Source organism: Cornus florida, unplaced genomic scaffold, assembly GCF_030987335.1.
Source record: "Cornus florida cultivar Cherokee Brave unplaced genomic scaffold, ASM3098733v1 CherokeeBrave_3.0.0_Hap2_Chr06, whole genome shotgun sequence".
NCBI lineage: Eukaryota > Viridiplantae > Streptophyta > Magnoliopsida > Cornales > Cornaceae > Cornus > Cornus florida.
In genome coordinates, this window is record NW_026775576.1 from 60,031,108 (window position 1) to 60,039,402 (window position 8,295).

The 8,295-nt window shown below is 38.7% G+C and overlaps 1 pseudogene; it reads left to right on the top strand.

The window, feature by feature from the left end:
* The first annotated feature begins 7,622 nt into the window (after positions 1–7,622).
* Positions 7,623–7,721, top strand: LOC132315476 (small nucleolar RNA R71; annotated as a pseudogene).
* Positions 7,722–8,295: the final 574 nt, after the last annotated feature.

Here is an 8,295-nt window from a genome sequence, read left to right on the forward strand (position 1 = left end):
ATCTCAAAAGCTTTGCTCTTTGATTAAGTTCAATAAACCTCTAACTTCATTGTAGGTCCACTTTTGAATCTCATACAAGCCTTTACATTCCACAATGAGCAATGATTCTCTAACTGAAATATGAGATTTGACTAACTTTTTGGGTAAAAGAATACTGAGTAATTTATGGTCTATATTAATCTTAATTACAAAGATTATTACCATCTCATTGCTATTGCACTTTAGAAATATAAATAATTAAAATAGATGTCCTATCCTACTAAATATGTATATTCTATCAGATATCCACTAAGGGATCTCAAGAAATTAAATATTGTATCTCTAAATGTATACACAATTTTAACTCCATATTCTGAGACATTTTATTTATATATATTTCATGCCCTACAAGACACTACAAAGTATTTAAAAAAGAATCCATTCCTACCACCAATTTTTAAAAAGAAAAGAAAATAATCATAATTTATTATGAGAATGTTAAAAAAAAAAAGAATCCATTTAAAAATTAAATATTATAAGTAGAATAAAAAAATATATTTTCAAGTATTCCTCCAACTACTTCTCTTCCAAAAATTATTGAGTATGCAGAGAAAAGTCAACAGAATGATGTAGGCACAGATTGCTACAATATTGTAATCTTTGTGATGGACATCAAAATCTTTTATTTAATTTTGTCCATGAAATTACATCACTGTCTTCAAATCAAAACAACTCTAGAATCCTTTTGACTGAACCGGCATCAACTGTGTTGCTATCTTAGCCAACTAAAGAATTAATCACATCCTTACTCTCAAATTAGCACACAAATCTAGTACCGATCATCAAGACAAAAAATGGACCTTTTATTAAAGCTTTATTCATCTAGGTGCGCTTATTCTTTTCACTCGATTTTATTTTTATTTTATTTTTTTTTTTTTTTTATTGAGGATCAAAGATGGAAGTATAATGCAATGTATTGATCTATTAAGCTTTCTAACGATTCATGAGGTCGAGCGTCAGGTCAATGACTCCCAAACCAGACGGCTTTAGGGCATTAGGCATTCAAATACCCCTACGAACTTACAAGCTCAAATCAACTAGGCTACAAATCAAGACAACAACTATCTAATCATTTCCCACTTCTCACCTAGAGTTTGGGCCCTCCACCTTTCGGCGCGAGAAGTTCAGTGCTTGATGAGGCTAGAATCCCGGTTACTTAGTGGAAAGGGATTGTTATCCACCTTTATCAAGAATGAAAGCTTTCAATGCACTACTAGCTTAATTGGGATATAACCAATTCAATAATTAACAAAGCATGTACCCCACAAATGAATGCTAGTGTGCGCCAGTGCTAGTGTAGAAGACTAGAGTGAATCTCAAAACAATCACAAAATCAAGATGATATAGACCACAAGTGCAAGCATGATATCAATTTTTCAAAAAATTTACTCTTAAATGGCATTCATAAGGCATACAAGGAGTATTAGACTCTCAAGTCAAGCAATTTTTAAATTTTAAGCAATATAGTCCTCAAAAGATCAAAATTATAGCTAGATATAGACCAATCATAGAAATATCCCACAAATACACAAGTCATGATCAAAATTTTGAATTTAAAACTAATATTGTAAAGCACCAGTCCCCCCAAACTTAAATGGCACAATGTCCTCAATGTGCAAAGAACAAAGGAAAGAGTATACCAGTGCAACTAAGCAAGAATGATCCGGACTGAAGTATCCGAAGTGGGTGGCATTGCCCCCCCAAACTTGGGATGAATTGTGGTCCTGAAAATTGGCACTTGGATAAACTTATCAGATAACAAAATGGGATAATCACTGCACAGTGGACATGTAAGTGTAAATGGGATAAATAGATAAAGAAATGAGAGATGTATAAGGGTGGTTCTGGAAATTGGGTAACACTCTCTCACTGAAGTCACTGTGATGCACCTGATGGAGTTAAACATACAGATATGAGAATACAATCATATGACATCCATAGCAAAATAGATATATATAAAATGGATAAAGTGCAGGTACAACAAAAATATCAAAGCCGACAAACCGGCTGTAAAAATAATACAGTGACAATAGTAAAGTATCAAAAGGAGAGAGGGATCATAAGATAGAAAAGACTGGGAGCTCAGGAGGATGAGGTAGGACGGGCAGGTCTGGCTTCGCGGATGTCTCTGGATAAATCTCTGAACATGGTCGCGACATCCGTGCAGAAGGCAGCAAAATTAGCTCTGTGGGCTGTGAGGTTAGCTCGGATGGAAACAACAGCATCCTCAAGTGTCTACAAACGTACTCCAAAGCCGGGGGTTATATCTGGAGTCTCAGGCGTAGATGAATCAGAAGAAGCTCCTGAGTCTGCTCCTGCATATGAATGGGCGACCGGGCTAGAGAGTCCTGCTCTGCATCATTTACAGGGCGCTCTAAGTCTATGTCTAAGTGCTCGGCAGCTGGATCGACTGGTGGGTCGTCCGCTGCGGGATGTGCTGCTGTTACCTCTGTCGGTGCCTCTGCTTGTGCCTGTGCCTCCTCCAACTCCAACTCCGCTACAGCCAGTACCACGTGGTCCTGAAGTCTGGTAATAAGGGAGCGGTAGGTCTTGTTCTAGTCCTTCTTGAGGTAATGACTGGAACCTCTCTCGGGGTGCTCCCGAGGATAGATGAGGTAGCGCTGGTGGATGAGGATCTGGCTGATGAGGTGGCTGAAAGGAAGAGACTTAGCCCGTCCGGGCGTTTCCTTGCTGATGTACTCGTCATGCAGCTTTCTCATCACGCTCCAGATGAGCGCAGGAATGGACATCCAGTGCCCGGTGTAGAAAGAGTAAAGGGCTGTCAGATAATCGCCCCTCCTCTGAATCTTGTGCCCCGCCATGTATATGTTTCGGTAAAGAACGGAATCGGTAAACCATAGGTCGTTAGGAAGGAATGTCTGGGTGGCGAAGGTCTCGCCACTAGCATGGTGACCCATAAGAAAAACCGCCATGTCAGCATATGAAGGCCTGAATAGCCTCGGATATGTGTCCTGAAGCTCTGGGGGACATCTGTGCGAACAGCGGCAAGAGCGGGCTAAAGTGTCCACTGTAATGGTGATCGGATGGCCATCGATAGAAGTGACCATCTCAGCTGTGGTACGCGGCGATGGTCGAAGGTTCTGGTAAAACAACCGAACACGCCGTGGGTAGACCGGCTCTGTAACAGGGGCAAGAATAGCGACTAGTCTCCACTAAATAATATCCTGGTAGGCGGATCGAGTTAGCACAGATCAAGAGAAGAAGGCCGTTTCAAACTCGGACTCATGGTCTAGTGTCATGTGCGCATATTGAGACATTGGCCTATCACGCCGCAGATAAGCTAGCTGAGGTGGTATATATGAATGTTCAGCTCTAGTCTGCGGTGGAGATGGTGATGGAGTGAAAGCAGGATGAGCCGCAGAAGTGGATGGTATGTGGTCATCCTCAGGCTCATGAGATGGTGACTGAGGCGGGGTAGCCTGTGCTGGCTCCCGCTGTGCATAAGAGGGCTCTGTTGGCTCCTCTGTCCATGGCCTAATGTGTCGGGTGGGCCCGTGTTGCCTGTTGGCAACGGTCTTCCTTTTTGCCATGGCCTGTAAAAAGAAAAAGAAAAACTTGCAATGGGAGTTAGTGCTAGAATAAGAAATTTTAAAGCACGAAATAGAATCATGTTTGTCAAACAAGATAGACAAAACAAATATGACATGAATCTATGCAAATGGTAAAATATGAAACATGTTAAACAATGTAAGTATGAAATGCATCCAATGTGGAATATCACAAGCATTGGGCATATATGAGATAGCATGAACATAAGATATGATGAATGAAGTGTGTGTGTGAGATTTGTGAAGTTCGATTGATCATAAAAAGAAGTGAGATCGATCACAAAAGTTGGATCGATCGAAAGTCAGTGAGATCGATCTCACTACTTCGATCGATCGGAGACATGAGTTCGATCGATCTCTAAAGATCGATCGGAGATACTAGTTCAATCGATCAAACTGTGCGACGAGGAAAACTCAAAGGTCATAGATCTGTGACCTATGAAGCATGGGGCCCACATGAACATGTTCGTAGGGCCATCAACACAACAAATCATCCAATCCCATCAAAAATCGAGGCCCATACTCCCAAATCGAATCAAATCGTCAAAAATATATACACATATATATACATATATATACACATGCTTCAAGCTTCAACAATGGAGGATTTTGTCATGTATATAGCATGTATTCAACATATAAAGCATGTATGCACAAGATTGAAGCTTAAATCATGAGGGACATTCTCGGATCTTACCTCAAACAATGAGAGAAGTGGAGATGTGGAAGAGTGGAGATGTATCCGAGAAGGGAGAGAGAGATTGATACTTGGATGCTCGCCGGAAAGCTTCGCCGGAGACGGTGAAGTGGTTGGACAGTGACGGTGACGAAGAGAGGTTAAGGTTTTGAGGATGAGGGTGAGTTAGATCGATCTTTGTAATCGATCTTGCAAACCATCAGTTCTATTTTTAATAACATTCCCGACAGAGTTCGATCAATCGAACTCAACTATGATCGATTGAACTTTGATGAACACCATTCAAGGTTTTTTTTTTTTTTTTTTTTTTTTTTTTTTTTCCTTTGAAAATTGCAAAGTGAAAATTAAAAATTGGGATCAAAATTAAAAATTGGAAAATAAAATAAAACATTTTTGGTTTTTTTTTTTATTTTTAAATTAAATTGAATAAACACTAATAATTAAAAATTAATTAAAATAGAATTTTTTTGAATTTTTTTTTTTTAAAAAAACTTTTTGAAAAATAAAATGAAATGAAATAAAATGAAAATAAAATGAAATACAAATGCAAATGTTTTTGGATTTTTGGAAATTTGAAAAGTTAAAACAAAGTCAAAATAATGAAATGAAGATTGAGATAGATCGAAACAATAGTTCGATCGATCAGACAGAGCAAAAATATGCAGGTTTTTAGCTCAGAAAATTAGCTAAGTGTTGGAACATGAAATCGATCGAACTGGAAAGTTGGATCGATCGAAGAACTTTCAGATCGATCTTGGAATGTTTCGAATAATCAGACAGACAACTAAAATATGCAGGTTGATGCAGGCTCAAAATTTTTCTAAGTGTTGAGTCATGAGATCGATCGAAGGTCTCTTGATCGATCTAAGAGTTAGTTTGAAAGATGGGAAAGAGAAGTGATTTGGATGCAGGTTTCTGCAGGTCGAAAAAATTTCTAAGTGTTAGATGCAGAATGGAGTTCGATCGATCGAACTCAAGTTTGAGATCGATCGAATTTTGCAAACTGCTCAATAATGACATGAAAGCTTGCAATCCTCACCAAAGTTCCTTGAAATGCATATGAACCAAAAACAAGTATCTAGACTTCGCAAGAAATGAAATAAAAGATAGAAATGGGGGAGGAATAGGGTTTTGACACCCTACGAATGCTTTTGCTAGTCTTTAACGTCTCTAGCAAGACATTGGACTCTTTTAGCCCGTATCAAAGATCTTATAATGTATCCCCTCCTTGTTGGGGTGGTAGATGCTTTGAACTCCTCCCAACAAATGGTTCTTTGAAGAACTTGTTGGATTAAGCTCAAAAGAAATCTTTAGTCCCTTGTCTATGCAATCACAACCTTTGGGCTTCCGTGCCCTTTCCAAGCAAGAGTTTGAAACAAAACTTTTAGAATGCAAGGTTAAAGATGATCTTTTGGAAGTTTTGGTTTTACACAAAAGCTCATTTCCTTGACATTGAAGATCATGACATTCATCTACAACATTAACTTCTCCTTCATATTTGTCAAATGAATTGGGTGTAAGATTAAAGATATTTAACTTCACCTTCATGGACGGCCAAGGATAACAGGAATTTGGCTCTTAGGATTGGGAATCGGTTCCGTGTCTATGACAACGAAATCAACCGGGAAGAAGAATTTGTCAATCTTTATCAAAACATCCTTGATTATACCCCTAGGCTTCTTAATGGATCGGTCGACAAGTTGCAAAACTATCAACGTCAGTTTCAATTCACCTAGGCCCAATTTGACATAAACCGAGTATGGAAGAAGGTTAACACTTGCTCCTGAGTCAAGAAGCGCCCGATTAATGATATGATCACCAATAATGCATGATGTAGTGGGTGAACCGGGGTCCTTAAACTTTGGAGGAGTGTTATGTTGCAAAATTGAGCTTACTTGCTCGGTCAAAACCACTTTTCTTGGTGCTTGACTCTTGTTCTTCCGCTTTTGGGTGCACAAGTCTTTCAAGAATTTGGCATAAGCCAAAATTTGCTTGATTGCATCCAATAGTGGAAGATTAACTTTCACTTGCCTAAACATTTTCATGATTTCATTGGTTTTTGCCTTTTGTTTGTCTTTTGAAATGGATCCTTTTAAGGCATCCGGAAATGGAACCTTTGGTTCAAACACTTTTTCAAAATTTTCTTTTGAACTCTCTTCAACATAAGAAGTTTTCAAGTCATTTTTCAATAAAAACTTTTTAACATTATTTTCAAAACTTCATTTTCAAACACATTTTTCAAGACCTTCTCATTCACAAGGTCATATATATGCAATGAAGGAGGAATGGGATGTGAAACGGGACGGGTGACAACTTGACGTTGCACTGGTTCACTCTCTTTATTGGACATTCCAACTTGGTTGTCCATAATCCTACCACTCCGCAAGGTAGTCACCGCATTAACATGTTCACTAGTGTGATCTTTCGATGAGGAATGGGTTTCCACAACACATTGTTGCTTAGGTGGGGCATTAATAGGCATCTTTTCTTTCTCTCTCGCATTGAGTGTGCTTGCTATTTGCCTTACTTGGGTTTTTAGCTGCACAATAGATTGAGAGTGAGAATGAAGCAATTGAGTGTTAGCCTCTAAAGTGCCCAAAGCATTCAAAACTTTCTCTTCAAAGGCGGGACTTCTAGTATTACCTTGGGAATAAGATTAGTTAGGAAAATGAGAATTAGCAAATTGATTCCATTATGATTGATAAGGTCTATAACCTTGTGATCCTTGATTTTGAAGTGAAGGTGGAATGTATTTCCCTTGAAAACCGCCTTGGGAAGGGTTTGAGCCCTCCCCTTGGTTTTTCCAAGAGAAATTCAGATGATTCCTCCAACTTGGATTATAATGAGTACCATAAGGATTGTTCCCTTGGTTCGCAAAAGCCGCATCGACTTGTTCATTAGGTTCACTTTACACTTGTCTGTGAGCACAATGAGAAGTAGAATGAAGAACACTTGAATAAGTCATAAATGTTTCATTTGATGCACGATGAGAATGGTTAGGAAAGGAAGATACTTGGTTCGCTGAGTTTTGGTTAATCAAAAATTTATCAAACCTTTGAGATAAAGACTTCATTTCGGCAGCTATTTCATTTGAATGGTCGACTTGATTTAAGCCAACACTCTTCCTACCTTGTGAATTTTTACCATTCTTGGATGATAGTGTTCTATGCAAAGAATTTTCACTCATTCTTTCATAGAGACGCCACAGGTCATCCTCATGCCTATCAATGTATGAGCCACCCATGGAAGCATCAACCATGCCCTTATAGTTGTCTGATAAGCTCTCGAAAAAGTATTGAACTAATTGCCATTTGGGCATGTCATGATGTGGACACTTCCTAAGCAATTCATTGAAGCATTCCCATGCCTCATGAAACGTTTCTCCATCCCCATGTGAAAATTCTCGAATTGAGGTCCTCATGGCATTGGTCTTAGAAACCGGATAGTACTTCTTCAAGAACTCTTATTGCATTTCTGCCTAAGAAGTGATTGAAAAAGGCCTAAGATTGTTAAACCAATACTTTGCCTTGTCTTTTAAGGTGAATGGAAAAAGTTTGAGTCTTAAAACCTCTTCCGGCATGTCCGTATATTTTACGGTGGAACATACCTCAAGAAACTCATCCAAATGCTTGTAAGGTTCATCACTTGGAAGTCCATGATAGTTAGGAAGCATTTGAATGGTTTGTGACTTAATTTCATAATGATGTGCTCTAAATGGAGGCAATTGAATGCATGTAGGTGCATTATACTCATTAGGCACATAATGGTCTCTTAAAGCAAGAGGTGGATTAGTTACTTGAGGTGCAACATGAACACCTTGGTTTTGAATTCCTTGATTGTTGATGGGAGGTTGTGGAGCATACATTGGCCTTGGCATTCCATATGGAACTTGGCCTTGTTGTTGTGGTGGTTGGTTAATGAATGGCCTAGACATGCCTAATGGTACTTGTATGTTCTCATTGTGCACATTGGGATGAAGAATACCTTGTT